The sequence below is a fragment of the Sorex fumeus genome, unplaced genomic scaffold, assembly GCF_029834395.1.
Source record: "Sorex fumeus unplaced genomic scaffold, SorFum_2.1 ptg000246l, whole genome shotgun sequence".
In the NCBI taxonomy this organism is placed as follows: Eukaryota; Metazoa; Chordata; class Mammalia; order Eulipotyphla; family Soricidae; genus Sorex; species Sorex fumeus.
In genome coordinates, this window is record NW_026606303.1 from 44,871 (window position 1) to 71,491 (window position 26,621).

General features: G+C 45.6%; 1 pseudogene; it reads left to right on the top strand.

The window, feature by feature from the left end:
- The first annotated feature begins 8,083 nt into the window (after positions 1 to 8,083).
- LOC130018269 (vacuolar protein sorting-associated protein 33A-like) overlaps positions 8,084 to 26,621 on the top strand; it is a 40,440-nt pseudogene continuing 21,902 nt past the window's right edge.

A 26,621-nucleotide genomic window follows, 5' to 3' on the forward strand; every position in this document is an offset into this window, starting at 1 on the left:
AAATTACTGATTCCATGCAACTTTTATAATTAAATTCACCATTAGGAAGGAAATGTTTTCCATGGCTAAGTATTTTTTTGAGATATAAATAACAAAGTATTTGTTTTAGGTGTTCAACATGACCTGATATACAAATATATATATATATATATATATACTGCAAAATGCTGATCACAGCAAGTTAGCATTCATAATCACAGTTTTCATTTTTTCTTATAATAATGTTGAAGATGTACTGTCTTAGCAACTCAAAGTAAAGCTTAAATAAGAATGCTTTCATATCATGATATGATAAAAAGTGTAAAACCAACAGAATCTATCACTAAAGTCTTAATAATGGCACCCAGTTTTTGATGCAGAACTGTTAGTTAAAGGAGTAAAGGATGTATTTCAGTGGGAGAGTACATGCTTCACATGTACGTGGTCCTGGGATCAATTCCCTGCATTCCCTGCACCATAAGACTTGAAATTGAAAATTTAAAAACTTACCCATACTGTGGTGCTCCCGTTTTAATGTCTCCGAAAGTGACATGAACATCATCCTCATCATCATCACTGTCACTGTCACTATCATATTCAGTTTCAGTCACTTTCTATACCAACATAAACAGTGATAAAATACATTCAATAATCCACCTTCAACATCTAGTAACTGAAAAAGTAACCAATTTGTTTCATCTATGAGATTAGAGTTATGAAACCAATGTTTCCATTTCTTCTTTGTAACTTTAATGTTTTAAAACCTAAAAAAGTGATAGAAATGTGAAAAAAGACGCTTTCAAGAAGTTTTTGTAAGACTACCTAATGTATCTTTATATGTAAAGCTTTCTCTCTTGCAAAAAGGATCTAAGGGGATGTGCTAAGATATCCAGCAGATAGAACCATAAAAAGTAGGTATTTGAAGAACTTTTGGCAAAAGGAATGTGAAGATAAGAGTGAAAAATTAATTATGGAGCTGGAGCAATAGCATCGCAGGTAGGGCATTTGCCTTGCGCATGGCTGACCCTGGATTCGATTACCAGCATCCCATATGGTCCCCTGAGCACTGCCAGGAACAATTCCTGAGTGCAGAGCCACTGCATCACCAGGTGTGACCCGAAAAGCAAAAAAAAATTAATCATACTAGGCACAGTGTTAGGTTGAAAAGCAACAAAATGTTACCAAAGAGCTCACCAGTCATGGTATTCATTTATATCTAGAAGAGGTCTTGCCACAAAATGACCGGGAATATATTTTATCTGAAAAACTAAAAAACATCAGCATACTTAGGAAAGTGTTATTTTGGCTCTAAACAGCTATTTTGTCCATACTATCCTATTAGTTAACTTAAAAAAAAAGCATGATTTAAACCCGTATTTATCAATAAGAGACGGTATGAGACCAGGATGTTCCAAGGGGCAACCAGCCGAATGCCCATGGGTGGGAGAAAGTAGGAGACTAGAGGACCATTAGCAGGAGAGGGCAGGCCACCAGGCCACACGTGGAAAAAAAGGCTGGAAGGGGTCAGAGTCTGAAAAAGACGGAAAAACATTTTTACCAGGACAAGTTTAATCCTGCAGAGTACCAATCTCTTTGTTTCATAGAAATAATTGAATATATTAAAATCTTCAAAAGACCATGGTAAATTAATCTTGCAAAACATCACTTTGAAGGTGAATGAGGTCAGAGACCAACATACAAAATAACATCAAACCAAAAAAAACCAATTATTTTTTAAAAGAACTGTGATAATCTAACAGGTTCAGAACTCAAATGAAAGCAATAAACCTCTGCACACACTCTATTTCATCTGAATACCTTCCCACTATTTCTTTTCACTGTGCATCAAATAAAAATACCTGACAACCAGATTGTGCAGGATACTCAAAAGTCTAGCTAAATGTAGACTTTCTTCTTAACTAGAAATCTACAGATTTTAAATACGGAAGCAACTGAATTCCAAAGCCTTATGTTACCGGTTTAGGTACACCATTTTCAGCAGCCTCCTCTTCAATTCCAGATGGAGGATTGGCACTACAAATAAAAACAAGTACACATGCCTGTGGTTACTTTTCAGAAGAGACAGAGTATACTACCTAGTTCTGATAGTTTCCGAAAATTGTCCACACTGAGAGGGGAAAAACAAGTAAGAGCTGCCTGTTTATTCTTCTATTCCTATGCCTTGCTTTAAATAAACATTAAACACTGAAGGTGACATAAAACTGCCTCCAAAATTTGTTAAGTACAGCAAATTTAAAACTCGGCAGAGGTATAATTAAAGGTTTTTAACACTTTTAAAATATGTATCATAATCAATTTTGCTTATTCTAAACCATTTGAATATTACCTAAGGGCTATATTAGATAGCTTTTCTTAGATAGCTAAATCTTTCACTATTCAGTGAACATACAGGCATCTATTTTTTGTTGCATCAATCTTATCAGAAGTGTTCTCAGTTGTAAAGGAAGAAAAATTTAAAGTAAAAAAATCATTTTTGTTTAGGAATTCCAATTTTATATTAACAAGAGGTATCAAGACAAAACTCTAATTTAAAAAATTAACTGGAGTGGGACCGGTAGTACAGCGGATAGGGCGTGTGCCTTGCACACGGCGATCCTCAGCTTCCCATATAGTCCCCTGAGCCCCAGGAGTAATTCATTAATGCAGAATCAGGAGTAGCCACTGAGCATCGCGGGGTGTGACCCAAGAAAAAGCAAAATATATATAACTAAAAGCCAATGAATACCGCAGTCTGTCCGGTTACAACAAAATAGAGAACAATAAAGTTCTCGTTTCCAATTAAGGCAAGTACATAGCCAATGGACCACCCAATAAAACCGATATGACTATAGAGCCTAGCTTCTTAAAACAGATCATCGTCCCATATGGTCATGACACACTGTGGGGTTGCATAACCAAATGTAAATGTAGCAAAACAAGTTTCACAATAAATTTGTAATTATTACTAAATGTTTACTGTTACTGTGTTTGGCATATTGAATACATCACGGGTAGCTTGCCAGGCTCTGCAGTGCTGGCGAGATACTCTCACTAGCTTGCCGGGCTCTCCACGAGGGGCGGAGGAATCGAACTCCGGTCGGCCATGTTGGCCGCTTGTAAGGCAAATGCCCTACCTGCGCTACTGCTCCAGCCCACGATGTTACTATGGAGATGGAGACGTTACTGGGCCCGCTGGAAAAAACTGATGAACAACGGGAGGACCGTGACCATCACCGTGATACTAAATGTTTGATATGCCTGGATTGTGCATAAATGCCTTGGGTGAAATGATGTCACATGTAGAAAAAAGTGTAAGAAATCCTGCTACAATACGATTTTGTTTTAAATTATAATTCTGGGACAAAAAAAAACAATAGTACTATGGGTAGGGCACTTGCTGTGCACATGGCGAATCCAGGTTGGAGCCCCATCACCCCATATTGTCCCCAAAGCCTGACAAGAGTGATTCCAAGCATGGCAGTGTGTGGCCCCAAAACTAAAATTCATAAAACAATTCTGGGGGGCTGGGGTGATAGCACAGTGGGTAGGGTGTTTGCCTTGCACACGGCTGACCCGAGTTCAATCCCAGCATTCCATATGGTCCTCCAAGCACCGCCGGAGGTAATTCCTGAGTGCAAAGCCAGGAGGAACCCCTGAGCATTGCCGGGTGTGACCCCCCAAAAAAGCAAAAAAAAAAAGTAATTCTGATAGTGGGGGTTAACCAGTTTCTATTTTATAGGTAAGGAAATTAAAAGCACAAAGCAATTAATTCACAATTAGTAAGAGCTCAGGAAGGCAGAGCCCTAGTCCAGTGGGGACTCTGTTTGCCTTGCACAGCTGACCAAGGTATGATCCCTGGCACTCCAAATGGTACCATGCACGGTACCACCAGGCGTAATTCATGAGTGCAGAGCCAGGAGTAATCCCTGAGCATTGCTGGCTGTGACCCCCAAAAGCCAAAATAAAAGAAGAGTTCTAAAAATTCTCAAAACTCTTCTTTAGATCACTGTTAATTTCTCTGAAACTTGCCATGCAGTTTCTCTAGAAGTCCATTACTCTCTAGTGGTATTTTGCAACACCATCCTCAATTGAAGCAACATGAAAGGTTGAAGACTGAAAACCTTGCTGAACTCTCATTGCTCAATTGCTTGATCTAAGGAAACAAAACGCAAATATCATTCCTCAGTACATTTAGTTACCTACTTCTTCAACAAGCTTCAGCAAGGCCAGCTTGCTTTTTCCGTCACCGAGCAGTGCGTTCGGCCAAAACTTAGAAAGGCAGAAACTCACGGGAGTCAGTAGAATGCAAGGCCAGCGGCTTAGCAGACTGAACAATGAGCCAGTCACAAGGGCGGAGTGTGCTCAAGCAGCGGGCACTCCCTTCAGAGGGGCCCAAGAAGTGCCGGACCAAACTGCACCAGCACCTGAGGTCTGACAGAGCCGCCTGCCCAACAGACTTTCAGAAACGAACACCTTGCAGTTACCAGGAACGCAGGAAGCACGAGGACTCTGCACTCCCCTGTGCACGGTGCTTCACGACTGTCACCTAAAAGTGGGTCTGTTGTGTGGCTACGCCAGTTGGGGGGTGAAAAAAGCACCTGGCGGGACCCCGGAGACATTCGGCCTTTCTGCCCGGCCGTCAGGCGCCCCGTCTCCCTCAAACGACTCCGAAAAGCCCGACTTTCGGCAGGAGGCGCCGTTTCCCGCAGGTGCGTCCTCGCGCACTGGCCGGCGGGAAACGAGCCGTTGGCGGGGCGGGGGCGGCGCCGTTCCCGGGCGCTCGGCGAAGCGCTGAGGACGGGAGGGGGGTGCGGGCAGCTCGGAGGGCCGCGGAGGGCGTCCCGCAGCCGGGGGACGAAAAGGCAGAGCGAGGCGCCCCGGGAGGAGCGCCGGGGAGCAACGGGCGCCAGGTACAGGCGGCGGCGGCGGCGGGGACACGGTGCGGCGCGCGAGCGGCGCGGCTTCTGCGCACGCGCAGCAACGACCCAGCGGCGCGGCGGCGGCGACCTGAGCGTGACTGCGCCTGCGCGACTGAGGCCCCGCCCCCAAGAAATCCCGCTCCGCCTCCCAGCGAGGCTTTCTCGCCGCGTCCGCGTCAGCTGCGCCTCCCCTCCCCCCCCTCCCTCTGGGAACCCTTATTGCTTTGCCCAGGGGTGCTTCGTTTTCACCTTTCCTTTCTTTTCTTTTGTTTTCCTTTCTTCTCTTCTTTTTTCCTTTCCTTTTCCTTTTCTTTCCTTTCCCTTTTCCTTTCTTTTCTTTCCTTTCCTTTTCCTTTCTTTTCTTTCCTTTCCTTTTGTTTTCCTTTTCTTTCTTTCCTTTCCTTTTCCTTTCTTTTCTTTTCCTTTCTTTTCCTTTTTCCTTTTATTTTTTCCTTTCCTTTTCCTTTCTTTTCTTTTCCTTTCCTTTCTTTTCCTTTCTTTTTCTTCCTTTCCTTTTCTTTTTCTTTTTCCTTTTATTTTTTCCTTTTCCTTTCTTTTCCTTTCCTTTCTTTTCCTTCCCATTTCCTGTCTTTTCTTTTCTTTTCCTCTTTCTGTTTTCATCCTCCCGAAAGATTTGACTTTGTTCTTCACTTGGAATCCACGTGGCTTGACACAGAGCTCTTAGGAAAGGTCTCGTGTCTCATGGCTGAAATCATCACTCCAGGCTACTGGAGAGATTCAAGATCCAACTAAGACAAGAAACTGAGATATGATGGATGCGTTCTCCCTGTTAGACCATTACAGACACAGTCAAACACCTCCACTTTTCCAGGGGCAGCCCTTGTTTTCTGTGAGGTGTGCGGGTCCCGCCGTTTTCTGGGTATTTGCTTCAGGTGTGTATTGTTAGGCACGAAAACCAAGTTGCTAGCAGGTTTCAAGATACAGTCGTCCTATGTGTGTCATTCTGCTAACCGCGTTGCACCCTCCGCCCCCTTTTTTTAACAGTGTGGTAAAGGTTCTATGTTAGTACATATCAAATTGTGTTCATTTTTAAGTGCTTCATACTATTCTACGATATGGCGATCACAAAATGAATGTGGTTATATTCCTATTTATACGTACGTAGACTGCTTTCACATTTCACTTAAAATTATTTTCTAATTTAAACTTCTTACTGTAAGGATTTCTTGTACAAGATTTGGATCAGGGTTTCTCGAAGATACATCAAAATGCATGAGTGGTTATCATTTCAATAGATGAGTTTTGAGAACTCTTCTTTCAAGAAAATGGCACAAAATGAGTCAAAGTAGTTGTTCTAGTTCTTAACTGCAAACCATCTGGTTCCATTCTCAGGTAATCAACCTCACTATAGTTCAGTTTTCACATTTAAGTTGTAGAAAAGCTGAATTTGATGATCTCTTGGTCCCTTTGGATCTAAATTTTTTTTTTTAAAAAGTGTACTAACTTTTCAATGAAAAAAATATTCACCTTAGGTTTTAAAAACCAATGGGATTACTTGCTGGCTAATAATATGCATTTACTAATTGCCGAGTATCTGCAATTATTTTATGTATAATAACTGCTGATTATTTAGAACTAAGCAAAGAAAGAGTAAAACATGATCGCTGCCCTTAAAGAACTCTCCGTTTTTTAAAGTGTGTTAATTAAATCTTTACTATGAAAGATTTATGCCATAATTGAGACTCACAGTTTCCCTACCCTCTAATACACAGATTGTGTTAAGTAAATTATGTGGTTTTAGTTTGCATTGCCTTTGAACACCCCTTTTACGGCTATTCTGTCCACCCTGTTTAATACCTTTCATCTGTCTTAAGTCCGCTAATGTGTTATCTATTTTGTGAACCTTATAAAATTTCACCTCCTCCCTTTTCTTTATTCAAAAAAACTAATTTTGCCGAGTCTAGCAAGAGTAAGGAAGTTTCTGGGCTAGGTAGATTTAGCACTGAGGGAAAAAAATCCTCCTGTCAGTGTGCAGTACATTACATATGGATAAGAATTTCAAAGAGTGAGGCTGGAGTGATAGCACAGCAGGTTGGGTGTTTTCCTTGCATATGGTTGACTCCGGTTTGATTCCCAGCATCCCATATGGTTCCCTGAGCACTGTCAGGAGTAGTTCCTGAGTGCACGAGCCAGGAGCAACCCCTGTGCAACACCGGGTGTGACCCAAAAAAGCAAAAAACAAAGAAAAAGAATTTCAAAGAGTAAATAGAAAAAGGACTCCAAGGGAGGAGTGTTGAAGAGGAGGAACGGGTGCTCTTTTATCAAACGGTCCAAGAAAACTTACTGATGAAGAAGTTGAGTAGAAATCTGAATGGAAAGCTGTACGCCCCTTGGCTTTCTGGGTGAAGTCCTATCAGATCACTGAGAATAGAAAATGCAGGGCTGGGTCTGAAGAGAGAGTACATCGGGTAAGGAACTTGCCTTGCACATGACCAGCCCAGGTTCTATCATCAGCATCCTATATGGTCCCCTGAGCACTGCGAGGGTGGTTCCTGAGTGCAGAGGCAGGCGTTCCCCCAGAGCATCACAAGATGTGGCCCCAAAACAAACAACAAAAGCAGGACTCTACGACAGAGCATATTTGGCGTCCGTGAGGAATCTAAAACATAAATAGAGTGGAATGAACGGGGGGAAAGGATAAAGTCGGAATTTCTGGCGAGATGGTGGAGGTAGTACAGTACAAATCATTTCCTCCTAGTTTCTGGCTGCTAATCTGGCATGAATTTTTCACATCACATAGTCACTGGGTGACCTATCTGCATACATACCTGAAAAACTGTTTATGAGACCCAGGCTTCCCTTAAACAAGAGGTGCTTGTTTTCATGAGTTGATGAACGTTGGTGGTTTCATGGGAGAACCAACTGCCACTTGCTGAGGATTGTCTTTCTCTTTCCAGTGCCTCAAATGAGCTTGCTTCCAAGGCATTACTTAAGTGAAATGAAGAACTGAAGAATAATAATTGATGCAGGACTGGAGCAATAGTACAGCGGGTAGGGCCTTTGCCTTGCATGTAGCCAAGCTGGGTTCAATCTCTGGCATCCCATATGGTCCCCTGAGCACTGCCAGGACTAATTCCTGAGTGCAGAGCCAGGAATAACCCCTGAGCACTGCCAGGTGTGACACCCCCCAAAATAATAATTGGTGCAACAAAATTGCCCCCACCATGGAGGTAACATTTGAACTCAGCTTTTGAAATGAAGACATCCATGAGAAGAGAAGCCCATAAATAACTAATAACCACTCTTAAAAGGCCTCGTCTCCAAACTGAGCTGTGACTGGATAGGAAAGGTATGACTAGATAGTGAAGCTGATAACTAGATAGTAAAGATATCTTTATTTCCTAATTCACCTAGGGATAGGTCAAAGATATAAATGGAAGATATTATATAAAAGTATAACCTCAAAGCTGGTGATGTGGCTTAATGGTAAACTATAATATACCTTGCATGCAAAAGATCTGGGTTCAGTTCCTTGCACCAAAATTCATATACCTACATAGACGTGTGTGTGTAGAGTATTGAATGTATTACTGTATTTTTCCCTTATTATAGGTTAAGTTTCAGTTGGTTCTTCACAAAGCAAATGACAAATCATCAGTTGAAATTAACTCTATAAAATACTAAAAGGGAGTGCTTATTAGATGATACATAGAAAATAATTTCCTAGACTTATTTTAATGGTAAAAATTAAATGAAATAGCCATTCTTTGCCTTTAGTAGATAGCAAGTATCCATAAATGTGATAGATACAAGTAAATGTGGTTTGAATGAATAGGGAGTAGTTAAAATCACATTTTTATCAGGTAAATCTATTCACCTTATGTGTATAATCTTAGCAGGAGTTCGCCTGACTCTGCCATAATAACAACTGAGAGCTTGAAATAACTGTTCTCTAGATTCTCTACTCTTTGCTGTCCATCCTGTGAGATCTTTCAAAAAGTTTCCACTCAGCTATTTTTGAAAGTCTCAGAACTTTATTGTTTTTCTGGTTCATTACCGCAAGTGTTCAAAGGGTAATCATGGTTCAGTGGTCAGCAGTCAGTGATCATTCCTCTCAGTGCTCAGGGGACCATGCTATATTGGGATGTAACCCAGGCCTCCTGCTTTCAAACCATGTGCTCATATTTAGAGCTGTGTCTCTGCCCTCAACGTTTTAAGTCATTTTTGTGGGGCTGGAGTGGTAGTACACCGGGTAGGGCATTGGCACGCAGCTGACCTGAATTGGATCTCCAACATCCTATATGGTCTCCCGAGAACCACCAAGAGTACCCCTCAGCATTTCCAGATGTGACCCCAAATGTCAAATAAATAAATAAATAATTTATATTATAAATAAACAACAAAGGATCCAGTGGCTTTCAATTTCTTTATCAGACTATTCTTTGAACTCAGAACAAGCCACTCATTGGATGCTTTCGCTGATAGCTCTCTTGAAAATAGGTCAAATTTATGCTCAAGCCAAAATGTGTGCATTCCTTCCAAAACCTGCCCTTTCCTACTCCCATCCAACCATTTGTTCTAGTGAAAATGTATGCACCCCGAAACCTATCTTTTTGAGTGGGTCGAGTAAAAGGACCTTTTAGCAACAGGCCTACAGATAGGAAGATACTGTACCTGTGGCCTAAAAGCAACAACCTTGTCTGCATGTGCACAAGAAGGAGTTTATAGGAAAAGAACAAGGATCAGCCTTGTTCAAGGTGAATGGCTTAACCTCTGCACTATTTCTCTGGCTATTTTAGATTCTCTTGAAGGTAAGGCTGTGGCTTATTTTTCTTTGTACCTTTATTTTTCTTTGTACTTTTGTCCAATATGGAACCTGAAATGTTTTATATATTGATTAAATTTTGGTTGAATATATAAGTTATTATATATTGGATTGAATGATATGGATTGAATATTTATTTAACACAGTTACTGAGCACCTGTCACATCTTAGTGTTGGGGATCCCAGCTCTCTGGCACACTAGAACAAATATATTATTTTATTATTTTTGGTTTGGGGTCATACTTGGCAGTGCTCAGGGGTTACTCGTAGCTCTGTGCTCAGGAAGTACTCCTGGTGTGCTCAGGAGTCTGTACGGGCTGCCAGAGATAGAACCTGGGTCGGTTGCATGAAAGCCAAATGCTCTCCCCACTGTACTATCACTCCAAACCCTTAGAACAAATATGTTAAAGAAAACAACGTATGTTCAAATTTAGTCAAAGATATTCCAATTATTAGCAGATGTACCAACTGATGTTTGTCTGTTAAGGAGATCAGCGGGACGATAGAGTAATGGAATGATGGTGCTGAGTTAGAAAATTCTCACATGGAAGATGTCATTGAAATCAATAATGTTTGAATGGTTAGGAAGATGACAAAAGTGAAAAAACTGTAAACTCGACCTGTTGGTTTGTTATGTAGGTATGCAACCAAGTTAACAGTGCTCTCTATGACAATAAGCTACACATTAGAAGACATGACATGGTGGTTATTTTTATGTTCTGTAGTGGCTCTGAGTTCAGATGAATAAAGTGATTACTTTTATTATTTTTTTAATTTATTTTGTGATTGAACATAATGTTAGACATGGGTTTCCTATAGGTGATGAACCTGAGGTCTGTTCCTTTATGACTGGCTTGTTGAGAGTTTTAGGTTTTTAATTTATTTATTAAATTGCCACGAGATAGTGACAGCTTTAATGTTAGAGCTTCAGTCACACAATGATCGAAAACCAATTCCTACACCAGTGTAGCTTTTCCACCACCAGTGTTGCCAATATGTCTCCCGCCACCCCCACTCCACCACACCCCTGCCTCTATGGCAGGTAGTTTCCTTCTTACTTTCTCTCTCTACTTTGGGATATGATGGTTTACAATACAATTCCTGAGAGGCCATTATGTTTGGTCCTTGGTCAGCTTTTGGCTCACATCGCCTATCCCAAGCGATCCTCCAACCATCACTGACTTGGTGGTCCCTTCTCTATTCCAGCTGCCTTCTCCCAGAGCACTTGAGGCAGGCTTCCAACGACGGACCAATCCTCCTGGCCCTTGTGTGTACTCTCAGTAGCTTGCCAGGCTCTCCGAGAGGGGCAGAGGAATCGAACTCGGGTCGGCCATGTCGGCCATGTGCAAGGCAAATGCCCTACCCGCTGTGCTATTGAGCAAGGCAATAGTGATATTTGTTAATCCTATTTGCAGTGCTGCTTTGTGAATAAAAATCATTTCACCTTATAGATGCCAACATATTAGTTGAGTATTTATCATTGGAGGGAAATAGATTTGCAGGTTCAGAAGTTGTTCTTTACTTACTGAAAGGGGGAAAGCATAAGCATTGAGGAGAAGACCAGCTGGGCCTGAATTATAGCAATATTTCTATCAACGTCTAAGTCCACCATCTTTTTTGTCTGTTTTTTGTTTGGGGCCATAACTGGCTATGCACTCAGGATTCACTGCTGACAGGCTGAGGTGTCCATCAAGGGTGCCAGGGATCAAACCTGGGTGAGCCACATGCAAGCATTTGCCCTACTTGATGTACTATCGCTCCAGCCCCTAAGTCTCCCAGGTTTTGTTTTCTGAATTGTACAAGGGAAAGTTGTGTTGTCGGTAGTTCTGTTCACTGTTGGAATGATAATCTTCCAAACAATGATCAAGTTAGGGCTAGAGCAATAGTATAGCAGGCAGGGAGTTTGCCTCGCACATGGCCAACCCAAGTTCGATCCGCAGCATCTCCTATGGTCCCCTGAGAACCACCAGGAATAATTTCGAGTGCAGAGCCAGGAATAGCTCCTGAGCAGCACCAGGTGTGACCCCAAAAGTAAAAATAATAATCACGATCACGATCACGACCACCCTGTTGTTCGTCGATTGCCTCGAGCAGGTGCCAGTAACGTCTTCTTCGTCCTAGCCCTGAGATTTTTTTTTTAAAGTGCCATATTCAAGGCTTTTTCAGGGTTAGGAGAATGAGACCCATCATTGTTACTGGTATTTGGCATATTGGGTATACCACGGGGAGTTTGCCAGACTCTGCCGTGTGGGCATGTTACATTTGGTAGCCTGCCAGTTTGACCAAATGAGGAATGAGATGATAAGATGTCACGCGGCCTGTTGGGCCCTGGTGGAGACAGTCAGGCATAGGGTAGGAGACTCTGCCTTGCTCTCTCCCAGGAGCTGAGTGTGATAATCTCTGGATCCTGGCCGTTGTTGGAGTTACACGGCAGTTGGAGGGTGTAACTGTCTAGTTACTGGCAGGTCCAGTCCCAAACTGTGCAGGCTTGGAGATCTCAGCCCCGGGTCCCACACACCTGGGTTCCTCTGTCAGTTCTTTTATGCGTGAGGCTCATCCAAGTGTGTGGAGAGTGGTCTCAGTATGGCCTTGGCTGGGCCTCGGTGGTCTTCAGCTGTTGGACCCTGGTGGAGACAGTCAGGCATAGGGTAGGAGACTCTGCCTTGTTCTCTCCCAGGAGCTGAGTGTGATTATTGTAATTGTAAAAATTGTAAAAAACCCCAATGATGAATTTGGGAGTGAGAACTCAGGTTCATTCTTTAAAAAGCACTGAACATTGCTATTTGTCTTGAATTTTGGGTTGAGTTCATTTAATGAACTTGTTTATTATTTTTTAATATGTTTTTTTGGGCAGTCTCCGAAACTCAGGACCTACTCCCAGCCCATTACTTTAGGTTTCAATCCTGGTGATAATCTGAGGGTTGCAGTACTGGGGATTGAATCCAGAGTTACCTCATGCTTGAGCAGAGGAAACCTATACTATGTCTCTCTGACCCTCATTTGTTGTAAAAGTGTTAATACATACATGTAAAATATCTAAATAGTCACCGTACATAGAACACATTCTTTAAATTCTTCTGTTATTGGAAACTGTTACCATTTCTCAATTTATTTTTTCTTTCATCTGGGAAGAACTTCGGGGAGTCTGTAACTGTAAGTTCAGTGTTCTAGACCTCTTGGGTACAGGGTGAACCCAATAATAGTTACCACGTGAAGAGAAATAGCTGTGAAGAGCTGTATTCCTGAGTCCAAGCACAGCCCCATACTACACACTTGATTGATATTATCAGGAGTGTCCCCTGAGCATTGCTTGGGAGGCTTCTCCACCCCCAACCTCTCAATATGTAAAATAACATTCTTACCTTCAAGGAATGATTTTATCATTGGGGTAGTGATGTTTTACACACTTTTCACAATCATGGGTCTGCGCCAGATTATAATTTCTGCAAGTCAAGTGTTAGTTGAATGTGCACTTGGCAGACCTGTGTGAACCTTATGGAAATGGTGGTGCTTGAACTCTTTCCAGGGATTTAGATAAGGAGAGAAAAGATCCTTGAGAGCAATCATGGCCTCCTAAGCCAGGCAACTTCGCTTCACTACCACTGCCATCATCTCCATAAGCACTTCTCAGGACTGAACTGTGTGCCAAGAGCCCTGGCAGTTTACCTTTGGAAATTCATATACGTTTTATAATGACTTAAAAATGTAGGTATTGTTCTTCTCCATCTTGCAGGGGAGGAAACTGAGGTTGGGGTGCATCAACTCCCATAGTTAAGAGGAGAAAGAGCTAGAAATGGAGCCCAAAATCTTGACTACAGAGCCATCTCTCTCAAATTCTGGAGTAGCTCTATAGGAGTCAGAGAAGAGCAAGGCTCACAAGTAGCTATAAAGAGATAATGAGATGGGATGGGGTGAGGCTGCCTCTTCCCTCCCACAGCCCAAAGAGACCCCAGTTACCGCCCACAAATGGACCCTGTGGCTACTCAACAAACTGCTTTGGCCATGATACCAGAGACTCAGAAACAAATCTTGGAACCCAGCGGCTTTTGGCAGAAATCCCTCCAGATCTAATTGTTAAGATTTCAGAAATCCAAAATCGTTATTCATGATCAGCAATAGAAAACAAATTGCCTAATGTTGCCTTTTCCGCAGATGTAAGTACAATCCCAAATAATAATGGTGGGTCTGGTGTCGAAATATTGAATGTAATCAAAATAGAGAGAGAGAGAGTAATGAAGAAACCATCTGCCACACAGATAGGGGGAGGATGTGGGCTGGGGGGGTATAGTGGGTGGGGGTTATGGTGGTGGTAAATTTGCACTGGTGAAGGGACGGGTGTTTCATCATTGTATGACCGAGACTTAAACCCAAGAGCTTTGTAACTGCTCTCATGATGAGTCAATAAATAACTTTAAAGAGAGAGAGAAATAATGAGATATTAAACAAATATAAAGTTACTGCGTGATTTGATTTTAGGAGTTCTGTCCATTCAGCATAATTGTAACATAAACAACAGAAATTATTCATCTTGGCCAATTGCAGCAGAAATGAATATTGCAAATGGAATGGAAACAAAGGAAGATTTTTTTTCCAAAGGAAGGCTTTTAATCAGATTTTGGAAAAGACAACACAGACCCAAGGATTGAGGAACTAAGAACTCAACAAAGTTTTCTCCAAGGCCTGAATATTAGAGAGGCTGCATTTTAGCTGCTCTCTGTGCGGAGTCCTCCATCATCCTTTGAAGATTCAGATTTCAATCAATCAGCTAAGATTGGCCTCTCTTGGGTCTTATGCCCACTCTTTGCCCAGCAGGCTTTGGAATGGTTAAACAAAGATTTTCATACTAACAAGGTTTCTATACTAATTTAACAAAGGGTCCTATATTAATAAAGGTATATTATAACAAGGGTTTCTATACTAATTTGACCTGTCGTCCCCTTTCAGAAAAAAGAAAAAAATTAATCCATTGCACCCCTGGGAGTACTTGGTAGAGCACGCAGGATCAGGGCCAGTCCAGAATGGCCAGCCAAGCTTCATAGTTTTTCAATTATTTTATTTTATTTTATTAAATCGCCATGAGATAGAGTTACAAGCTTTCATGTTTGCGTTACAATCATACAATGATCAAACACCCAACCCTCCACCAGTGCACATTCCCCACCACCAATCGCCCCAGTACATCCCCCCTTTCCCACCCTCCCCCTGCCTCCATGGCAGACCGTTTCCCCATACTCTCTCTCTACTTTGGGGCATTATGGTTTGCAATACAAATTCTGACAGGTTAGCATGTTTGGTCTTTTATCTACTTTCAGCACACATCTCACATCCCGACCAATCCCTCTAACCATCATTTTCTTAGTGATTCCTTCTCTATTCCAGCTGCCTTCCCCCTCCGTCTCCCCCCACCATGAGGCAGGCTTCCAACTGTGGAGCAATCTTCCTGGCCCTTGTGTCTACTGTCCTTGGGTGTCAGTCTCATGTTATCTTGTTTTATACTCCATAAATGAGTGCAGTCCTTCTATGTCGATACCATTCTTTCTGACTCATTTCACTTAGCATGATACTCTCCATGTCTATCCACTTGTAAGCAAATTTCATGACTTCAACTTCTCCTAACAGCTGCATAGTATTCCATTGTGTAGATGTACCAAAGTTTCTTTAACCAGTCGTCTGTTCTCGGGCATTCAGGTTGTTTCCAGATTTTGGCTATTGTGAACAGTGCTACAATGAACGTATAGGTGCGGATGTCATTACTACTGTGCTTTTTTGCACTCTCGGGATATATTCCCAGAAGTGGTATTGTGGAGTCATACGGAAGCTCAATTTCTAGTTTTTGAAGGAATGTTTGTACTGTTTTCCAGAAAGGCTGGAGCAGTCGGCATTCCCACCAACAGTGAAAGAGCGTCCCTTTTCCCCTACATCCATGCCAGCACTGGTTGCTTTTGCTGTTTAGAATCAAACCTCATCTTATTGCCCACTGTAATTTTCACCAAGTCCAGGAACTTGTTGTATTCTTCTGCCAGTTCATTGGCTTTAGTTACTTCTATTCTACCTATTTGTGAAACTATTCCTTAATTGTCTTTGACCTTCTTATGTATTTAGTTTAGCATAATCACCTCAAGTTCCATCTGCTTTGTCCCAAATGGCACAAATTCATTAGTTTGCCTTTGAGTATATCTAGCCCAGCTTCTTTATCCAACCACAGTCATTGGGAATTTAGGTGGAAAATGGGAGTGCTGTATGCTGTTCGACTATGAGGGGGTGCTTATAAAGGTCGCACTTTAGTGAATAGTGAGACTGAAAATCCTGGCTGTAAAATATGAAGAGAAAACGATAAGGAATAAGTCTGAGGCAGCAATTTGGAGAAAAATGGTAGTTTCTTTGCAGTTGCTTGCAAGGCTGAGGATTATACTTTTTTTGAAAGAGAAATTGAAATAAATTACAGCTTTCTAAGTATTTCCATCAAAATAGCAATTACTTCTATTGTCTCCAACATCATTTCCAGAAGCTTCACAACGAAATGAGTTAGCACGAAAAGTTAGTACAGAAGTGCAAAAACAGACAGGCTCTCTAGCATTAAATATTTTTCCTGCAATGGGATGATCTTTTTAAATAAGTCTAGGGCCAGGACAATAGCCCAAAGGTCTGGAGCACATATTTTGCATGTGGGAGACCGGGTACGATTCCCAGCACCCCATGTTCCCCTCAAGAACTCCTGGGACTGACTCCCAGAGCATCAAGCTGGTGGTAGCCCCTGAACACCAGGTATAATCCACAAACCAATCCACACAAGAAATAAAAGTACCAGTCCAAAATTGTGGAATAATAAGGAGGAGGAAGCCTGGTGCATCACCTGGAGTGGCCCTCAAGAAAAGGAACAAACTAACCCTCAGATTCACGCCTCTTTAAAGTGCCCCTCCCCCTCCCCAGGACCCTGAGCTGCAGAAACAACCTTCACCCCTTCACCCCATTGGCTTTGCCGTGGGGCCCCAGGGCATGTGTTTGACACAAATGGGCTTTATTTATTGGAAAAGAGCCTCTGTTTGCAGCAATGGGGGAAGTGCGAGACATTCCTGAGTTTGTTCCCGGCACCTTGGGGTCAGGGAACATGGACCGTGGGGGTGTGAGTACCGATAACCCCGCCCACCGCCCCACGTGGTTTGATGTCTGGCATTGCAATCTACAAATTGCAACAGCCCCTGCGCTAAAACACTGCCAAGCAAAGCCTTTGGGCAATTGTACTGGAAGAGCAGAGGAGAAGAGAGTCAGCACAAAGGATGCCTAAAATGGGAATAAAAGTCTAATCCTGGGGCAGAACCCATGGCACTGCGGGGAGGGCCCAGCCTTGCCTGAGGCTGACCTGGGCTCAATCCCCGGCGTCCCATGTGGTTCCTAAGCTCTGGCAGGAGTAAGCGCTGAGCACAACTAGGTAGGACCCATAAACAGAAGCAAAAAAAAAATTATAAATCAAACATTATTTAGCAATACAGACTTTTGAACCCAGTGGCAGCAGTAGAATCTGCAGTCTTATTACTTCAGTAAGAAGACCGTACGACCAACCAAAAAAGAGACGACCAAAAATTCTGCAGTGACCGGATCTGGAAGGGGAAGAAAATAACCACTTTTCTGTACACAAATTTTTCTTTCTTTTTTTTTAATGACATGCTAGGGGCTGGAATGATAGTACAACGTACAACGGCTAGGGCGTTTGCACATTCAATCCCCAGCATCCCATATGGTCCCCCATGCACCAGCAGGAGTAATTCCTGAGTGCAGAGCCAGGCATAACCCCTGAGCTTCGCCGGGTGTGACCCAAAAAGCCAAAATAAAATAAAATAAAAAAATGAGTAACGTGCTAGTGTTATTTTAATTAAAAACTACATATTCCCTTGCATGTAAAAACATTGTTGTTGTTGTTTTTCACTTTCATCACTCTATGGGGCTGGAGTGATATCAGAGCGGGAAGGCTCTTGCCTTGCTTTTTGTCTGACTCGGGTGTGATTCCCGCACTCCATATGGTCCCCCGAGCACCGCCAGGAGTGCTCTCTGAGCACAGAGCCAGGAGTAAGCCCCGAACACCGCCAAATTGCCACCAAATAAAAAGAACTATCTTGTTACAGATTCGTTTTCTGCATTTACTGTTATGACTCAGGAGAACAAAAACTTCAACCAGAGTACCAGGAGAAAAAGACATCGTTCCACAGGATGGAAAACATCTTGAACTGAGGTGGAGCAGAGAAGCCCAGAATTTGAACTTGCTGCAGAAATGCAAACGAAAGTCAGAATGAAAAGGACAAATAGGGGAGCTGCAGGATAGCACAGCGGGCAGGGAACTTGCCTTGTTGGAGGCCAACCCAGGGTCCATCCCCGGCATCCCAGGTGGATCCTCCCCCAGCCAGGAGTGATCCTTGAGCACAACGCCAGGAGTAGCCCCTCACATCACCAGGTGTGGCCCCAAAACAAAAGAAAAGAAAGAGGCAGATAGGCCTAAGCATATCTGAGCTTTGCTCTGAAGTCTGGGGCCGCAGGGAGCACAGGCTTTGCAGGAGGCAGAGTTCCCTCCCTCCACGCAGCCCCCAGCAAGGAGCCAGGAGCATCCCCAAGGCCAGCCCACTGCCAGGCTGCAGAAGATGGAGGACACAAGGAAGGGAAATGAAAGGTTCAAAACAGGTCCAGCTGCGGAAGGCAGGGCCAGTCCTGTACTGCTCAGACCACTGCTAAAGCCAGAGCGGACGGGGTGGGGGGGTGGTCCTGTTCTGCATCCCCCACGTCCCTGACGGCCAAGGACGGATACCAGAACCAGAATGTCAGGCGCGGCCTTTGGTCAGGAACTCTGCGGGGCCGGGAGACAGTCTCCGCGGTCCTGAGCTCACTGTGGGTGCTGATGTCTGGCTGTCTCCGCGCTCGCTCGCTGCCGTGCTCACCTCACCCTCTCCTTTCCCTCCCACTCCTGCTTCCTTTGCTCTCTTTGTGTGTCTTTGATGGTAAGACTAAAGAAAGTCTATCCACGTTATAATAAATAAATTTCATATATATTTTTTAGTAAACCAAGTCGTTGTATATACATTTTTTGGCTGCCTTCGTCCGTCTGTGTCTTGCTTTTGTTTCGTAAAATACTCTCGACAACAAACACAACACTCACACACACGCACACGCACGCACCCTTTTAGATCAAGCCACAGCAAAGAACTTCAGTGCCAATTTAGTTCTCCTGGCTGTATTTGCATTTCTCTTCCTGTTTCTAATATTTGGTTCTTGTTATTTGCATTTTGAAAGGTTGCCCAGTAACACTTTAAGGTGTTTGCATCATGACTGATTTATTTCTTATGTAAGTCTTGTGGAAAGAATCTGGATAGTGTGATCCCTTGGGAAAGGTTTCTGGCCCCGGAGACCTCCCTTCCGGCTCTCCTCCCTCTGCTGTTGCTCAGGACACCAACTGTAAAGCGTGTGGCTTTAAAGGGGCCCATGTATTTGTGACCCGGGCATCGATAAAGAGGCCCGATGTCCTCTAGCCACTTGTGGCTTGCACGGTAGAAGTCAGAGCTGAGAGGAGACCAAGGGAATTAGCCGTGAGGACTGGTCAGCAGGAGCAGCTGCCGGGGTCTGTTTGGCCGTGTCCATGTAGGGGTCGCCACACATGCCCTGTCATGGACAGCCTGCCGGGGGATTGTGCAATGTTCCAGGCTTGTGTCAGGAACACGCCAAGGAAGCTGCCCTCTCCTCCTGCCTCAGAGCTCATGGCTCAGGCAAGTTGGATAGTCCTGACCAAAGAATGGGGATCTGGGACTGGAGCGACATTCCAGTGTGGAGAGCAGTTGCCTTGCACACGGGCAACTTGGGTTCGATCCTCGGCATCACATATGGTCCCCCTGAGCACTGCCAGGAGTAATTCCTGAGTGCAGAACCAGGAGGAACCCCTGAGATCTCCCGGTATAACCCCACCCCCCCAAAAATTGGAATCTGCTCATCTTCCTTAAACCCCCTCACTTTGAATAAACATTCAAAATCAGATTTTCTAAGTGTGTGTTAGATTTAGAGCAAGGAACTCTTAAAATAATCTTATGGTGGCATCAGTTACCAAATAAGTTTGTTTTGCTTTGCGTTGGGGACGCAGTGCTCTGCAGTCATTCCCGCCTCCAGAGACCATGCAGTGCTGGGGACCAACCCAGCTCTCCTGTCTGTGAAGTGTAGACCCCAGCCCAGCCCCCAAACACATGCCGTAGGAAAGTCAAGATTCCTGACCCACGGGGTTGCATCAGAGATTTCCTTTCCTCTAAAACCCTCTTTTTTCCACCTAAACAAGATCCTATTTCCTAGCGGGGTGTTACTCATGTAATAGCTTAACTGCACCACCCTTTCTGGTGTACGTCCAGCCCTTGGGGTTGAATTCAAGAGATCTCTGTTAGTCTCAGATTCTTTTCTTACTACTTAATGATCTGGAGTGTAAGTGTGAGCCACACACTGAGATAAATACACAGTTCTCTTTTCATCTCTGTGAGAATTTCAGTTTGCCGTAAACCCATGAGAATTCTGTAATGTGTGTGCGGATATCTTGGGTCTCACTAACCAGACATACATTCTGCCATTTCTAACGTGGGCCTCAGTCTCCGATTCCTCCTGTCAGTTTTTGGAGGGATCCGACCCTCGGAACATGCTCCTCGTTCACCCACTCACCCGGGGACCAGGGAGACTCAGCTTGTTGCTGTAAGTTATGCCTCCTTCACTGTGTCACCTGCCCGCATCACTGGTGCTATGGCCCAGTGCATGTGATGTAAACATGCATGACCCAGTGCCGCAAGGTGAATGGAGGGAGTTCCCATTGGCCCTCCCGACTTCTCCTAGGGCTGCACATTCCCTCCGTCCCCAAGGCACACAGATTTGAACCAGTGAGTAAGACACGAACATCCACAGCTGTCCTGGACCCCAGACTTTAATGAGATTCCCCACTTCACACGCACCTCTGTCTCTCTCCAAATATGCATCCCAGGAGCCACACTTCTGTCCCCTCTCATGTCCTTTCCAGGCTGTGGCATTGCCCAGTCTTGACTGGCCGTCCGTCCCCGCCCTGTGCTCCCCCACACACGTCCTTTTGTGGTGTAAATGCTCTCTCTCTCTCTTTCTCACACATACACACACAGCCACACACACACCCGTTTGGTTGTATCTATTGTGTCTTTGTTCCTTCTCTGTTTTGCCGCCCTCTCTCCCCAGGCCAGGTCCTCCATCTCCTCCTCTGCAAGCCAGCCTTGAGGCGAGGCTGGCCGAGGGTGTGAGGCCACCCACCCTGTATGTCCCGAGCTCTCATCCTCTACCGGAAACCATGTTCATCTTTCTGTTCTGGCCTTTTGCGAATTGCCTTTTTGTTTAAGAGCAACTCACTTTGGTCCTCTCCAGAGTCTGGATGAAAATCATTCTCTGTTGGATTAGTCGGAACAATCTTTGCCCCTGTTCTGGCTCAGAAAGGTTTCAAAAACACATTCTCCGAACTTGCTGAAAGTTACTGAACTGAGTGATACCCAATGGATACTCCCAGCATAAAGCCGCTCTGCAAGACATTCGTATAATTGCTTTGCATGTGTGTGTTTTCATTGTTGTCATTGCTTGGTAATAATTTATTCCAGAAATAGCACTTCAACCTGGGATTAGGTGTTTAAAAGAATTCTTTTTGGGGGGTGGGGGTGCAACCAGTCCTTCTTTTCTTTTTTCTTTGTGTTCTCCATTTCCCAAAGTTATTAACTTGTTTCTTTAAATTCAAATGGACAGAACAATACGCAGGTTCTGGCATGTACACATAGGCAACCTTTTTCTCCCTCACAGTCAGTAAAATTTCACTAAACTTCTGCAAGCATCAAAGCCTCGGCCCCTCCCCCTGCAACAGTCCTGGGAGCCGTTGAGCCTCGGTTCTAGGGCAGTTGTGCACTGGCCTCTCTCTGGGTTGATTTCTGGCATTTTGAACTCTTTGGTCTTTTAGAGAATCCGAGTTCATAAGAGACCCCGATGAAAAGAAAGCTTCCCTGCAGAAATCCATCAGTACTAGGAGTGCTTTGCTCACGGAGAGCAGAGCTGGAGAAGCTGAGAAATGAGGTCGATCCCCGGCCCCGCCCACTTGGACCCGAGCCACGCCCATCTCTGCCCGGGCCACGCCTCCCTGGGCCGAGCCACGCCCATCTCTCTGAACCACGCCCACATTGGCCTGAGCCACACCCACCCCTAGGGCCGGGGGTGGGATAGTCGGGGCTGGGCGGAACCAAGAGGCGGAACCCCAGACCCGGAAGAGGCACGGGGTCCCCGGCCGCTTCCGGCTTCCGGCGGAGGCGTGACGTCACGACGTTCACGTGACCCGGGCGTCACGTGGCGGCGGGGCTGGGCGGCTCCGAGGCCGCGCGGGAGAACCTGGACTCCCTGCGCGATTCCCGGGCGAGTGCGCGGGCAGCGAGGCGAGGGCCGGGCCGGGGCGGGCGGCGGCGGCTGGAGCCGGGGGCGCCCCCAGTGCAGCCCGAGCGAGGGGGCGTTGCGCTCCCGCCCTGCGGCCCGGCCCTGGGAGGGAAACGGGGCGACTCGAGTCCGTCTGGCAGGCCGAGCGCAGCCCCGCGTCCAGGCCCTCCCCGCTGTCCCGCGTGCGGGTGTCGCCGCCTGCGACCCTGGAGCCACTTTCCCAGCTGCCTGCTCCTCCAGGGTCTCCTTGGCAGTTCACCCGCAGGGTTCATGACCCCAGTCTGACCCCAGGACCCTGCAGACACACTCTTTGTGGAGGACAGTGACTGTGCGTCCGTGGCCAGTCGCACCCCTTGCCCTGATGCTGTTTTTCTTCAGGCCACGGAATACGAGTGTGTCAGCTGTTGCTCACTGCAAGCTTTGTTTGTCCGGAGTTTGCAAATGACTGTTGTTTGCTGCTGGCCGTTATTGAAATTCCTTTCACTCAAATAACGGGATGCTTCTCCCTCCCGCAGGCAGTAGTTTGGGATTAGTATCTCACAGGACCGTTTGGCTTGCTTGCACAGTACTCACTTCTAAAGGTAAAAGGGTTTTGGTTATTATTATTTTTTTTGACACTGTCATTCTGGACTCTAGCAAGAGTAATGTGATGTTTCACTTCTGGAGCAACTGGTGTGCAGAGCTGTCTGGCTTTTAGAATCACTGACGCTGTTATGAGTGGTAAATGTTTTATCTTCTGTGGACCTTTTGTTTATTTATTTGAAGGAAAAAACCTTTTATTTGGTGACTTTTAGGAAGGGGACGAGCAGAGAGAGAGTAACATTTCAAGAGAGACCGTGGGCTTCTCCAAAAGCAGAGAGAGCCCCTACACACATCCCAAGATTAGATAGGAAAGCACAAAAGTCCCCATCTCAAGGAGAGCTGCGGGCACCGCATTGGCTCGGCTACATGGGCACACGCAGCTCAGGGGCTCGGGCAGCATAGGAGCCTTCAGTGGACCTTTCAAGGGTGGGTGTGCTCCCCCCTCTTCTCCTCGATGGAGCGGCATGTCTTCTGATTGTTACGTAATGTGGCTCAAAGTTTTTCAGACACAGGATTGGTTGCTTCAGCCTGAATTTATACACCTGGCTTTGGGGAATCTAAATTTTTATACTAAAGTGGTTTTTTTATTTTACTTGGGGGCTCGTGCCAGGCAGTGCTCAGGCTTTGCACTCAGGATCACTCCTGGCAGTGCTCAGTGGACAGTATGGGGTGCTGGGGATAGAACCCAGGGTCAGCTGAGTGCAAAGCAAGCACCTTACACACTCTACTTTCTCCCTGGCCCCGGGTCTCCTGAGCACTGCCCCAGGGCACCTCCTGGTGGTGATTCTTAGCAGTTCGATGATGCTTGGTGCTGTGGTGGCAGGGATATCCCAGGCCACTCCAGTGGCCTCTCCAGGGATGCACATGGCAATGCTTGAGACCCTTGTGGTGCCAGGGGGCGAAGCTGGCAGTCATGTGTCAGGCATGTACCTTAACCCCTGCACTCTCCGACTCAACACTAAAGTATACTGTGCTTTGGAGCGGGAGTGTTACAACACCTGAGTTTTTGTTGTTGGTCTGTTTTGTTTGGGCCACCCCTGGCAGTGCTCAGGCTTACCCCTGGCTCTGCACTCACGATTGACTCTTGGTGGTGTTTGGGGACGGTGTGGGAGGCCAGCAATCCAACCCAGGTTGGCTGCCTGCAGTGATGCCCAAGGTTGGGTCGGCTGGTAAGTTTTAGGAATTCTGTTCACCATTTAGCACAGCGGGTAAGGCGTTCGCCTTACAAGCGGCCAACATGGCCGACCCGAGTTCGATTCCTCCGCCCCTCTCGGAGAGCCCGGCAAGCTACCGAGAGTATTCGATATGCCAGACACAGTAACAACAAAGTCTCCAATGGAGACGTTACTGGGCCCGCTTGAGCAAATCGACGATCAACGGGAGGGCCTTTACCTTATTTGTATGTGTGCTTTCCTAGGAACATGAGGTGGAGAAAATGTTCACACTCAAAGGAAGCCTCTTGCCAGCAGCCGATGTCAAGAATATCAATTTTTTCGTCAGACCCCGGCTAGAACTGATGGATATAATGGCTGAAAATGTGCTTAGGTATCTCAGAGCTGATGCTGGGTCCATACGGAATCATTCCTCTAGTGGTTTGAGTGCTCATCAGGACACCTTTGCTTGCCAGCGCTTTGGGAAGTGGATCTTTGGACAGATGTGAGAGTGTGTCGGAGGAGAATGGGGGGTCAGGAGCAGGAAACTCTGCAGTCAGCCAAGGATAGATCCTCGGAACCCAGTGCGGTCCCCAAGTCTCCCGGGAGTGACTTCTGAGTGCATAGCCAGGAGTTATCCCTGAGCACCTGCCGGGGTGGCCCAAAAACTATAAATAGAGAATGGGAAACTTTGTGTATTGGGGCTTGGGGAGGCAGGGCAAACCACATAAACCCCCTGTCTCAGGACAGAAGAAAGCTCCGGCCTGTCTCAGTAGAAGGACCCACATTTCTTTATAAAAAGAAAAACAGCTAATGGTTCTTTTTCAAGTACTGAATACCATATGCTCAAACTTCATAAGCAAAGTCAGGAGAAGCTGATTAAAATTTAATGCTGCAGCGTCTATGGAGGAAGTGCACCAGCCCAGTCTGCATTACGTTTGATCGACGTGGCCCCTAAGGACTTAAAAGCATACGGGGTATTTGAGCAAAATCGGGCACGGTGTGGAGCAACCTTTTATTTTCCTAGAGACATCGCTTGATTAAATAGAAACATTTTTTTTCTGCAAGAAACAGATGTCTGTTGCTATAACCCTGAGAGGTTTTTTTTTTCCTCTTTTTGGGTGACACGTGGAAATGCACAGGGGTTACTCCTGGGTCTGTACTCAGGAATTACCTCCGGTGGTGCTCAAGGGACCATATGGGATGCTGGGACCTAGGAATCCAACCAGGGTCGGCCGCATGCAAGGCAAACGCCCTACCCGCTGTGCTGTTGCTCCAGCCCCAACCCTGAGAGTTTTCATGTCCCATCAATGGCCCAAGAGAAAGTAACACTGCCCCTTGGCAGAGCACAGGTCAGCGGTTTCCAGAAAAAGCATCAAAATCAAGAGAGCAAGAAAACTAGACTCTTGGGCCGAGTCAGTGGTGGGGGGTAGCTCATAAGCGTCTCTTTAGGGCCCACTGTGTGCCAGGCACAGGTGGGGCCCTGGGGAGCAGTCCTCGCATCGGGGCCTCGGGCTAACACACGGTCCTTCTCTTGCAGTGAAGACAGATGTGGCCCCACAAGAGATTTCCACATCTTGTTTGTGCCCCGGCGTAGCCTGCTGTGTGAGCAGCGGCTGAAGGACCGGGGCGTCCTGGGCTCCTTCATCCACAGGGAGGAGTACAGCCTGGACCTCATTCCCTTCGACGGGGACCTTCTCTCCATGGAGTCGGAGGGAGCCTTCCGAGTAAGTTCAGTGTTTGCCCTTTGAACTTGACGCTCGTTTCTGCCTCGTTTGTGATGGTGACACTGACACTGGCATTTCAGTGATTCCTGGAAGCCTCCAGTTTCTTCCTTTTGGGGAGAGACGGGAGTTGGGCCACACCCAGCAGTGCTCAAGGTTTACTCCTGGTTCTGTGCTCAAGGATCACTCCTGCCCATGCTCGGGGAACATATGCGGTGCCAGGGACAGAACCCAGGTTGGCTGCGTGCAAGACCAGCGCCTTCCCCTGTGCTGTCTCTCGGGCCGCTGCTCTTCTTGCTTATGGAGACCCTCCTGTTTCAACGAATTCGCTTAAAATTTTTAATGCCCTTACTGAATTCTCAAAAATCAATTGTCCTTAAATGTGTTTATTTCTGGTGTTTCTCTGCTGCTGGTCGATGTTTGCCCTTGTGCCCGTCCCACCCTGACTTGACTGCCTGTGGAGGAAGCTTCGAGAGTGGAAGGCAGGGCCGCTCCAGCCAGAAATAGTCAAGTCTGTCACTGCGTTTTTCCAGTTAGCCATTTGTGAGGGATTTTGTTTTCGTGACCGCCTTTCCCCTTGATTGAGTCTTGGCAAGACCTGAAGACTCTAATCTTACATTCTCATTTTCTAGAAATACAATTGCCTACATTTTTCATTCAAACTCTTGAGGTTCTGCAGTGTGACCTCGGGGCTGGGTGCAGGGTGTGCGGGAAATTCTGTTTCTCCCACACGCCCGTCCCAGCCTGTTTCCTACTGGTTATTTTCAGCACATATTTATTTGTTTGCTTTGCTTTGGTTTTTGCTTGGGGCCTCACCTGGTGATGCTCAGGGATTACTCTTGGGGGTCCTCAGGGGTCCATATTTGACTCTTTGATGCCAGGGAAGCACCTTTGCACTGAACTACCTATCTGGCCCCCCGGAGTTTTTCTTTTTTAAATGTTGCCTTTTTCTGAAAAGTGGATTTTTGTTTGCAAATATGATTTTATATGTTTTGTGTAGTATCTTTATGACAGAGAGCACTTCTGAAAAAATTCTCTTTAAAAG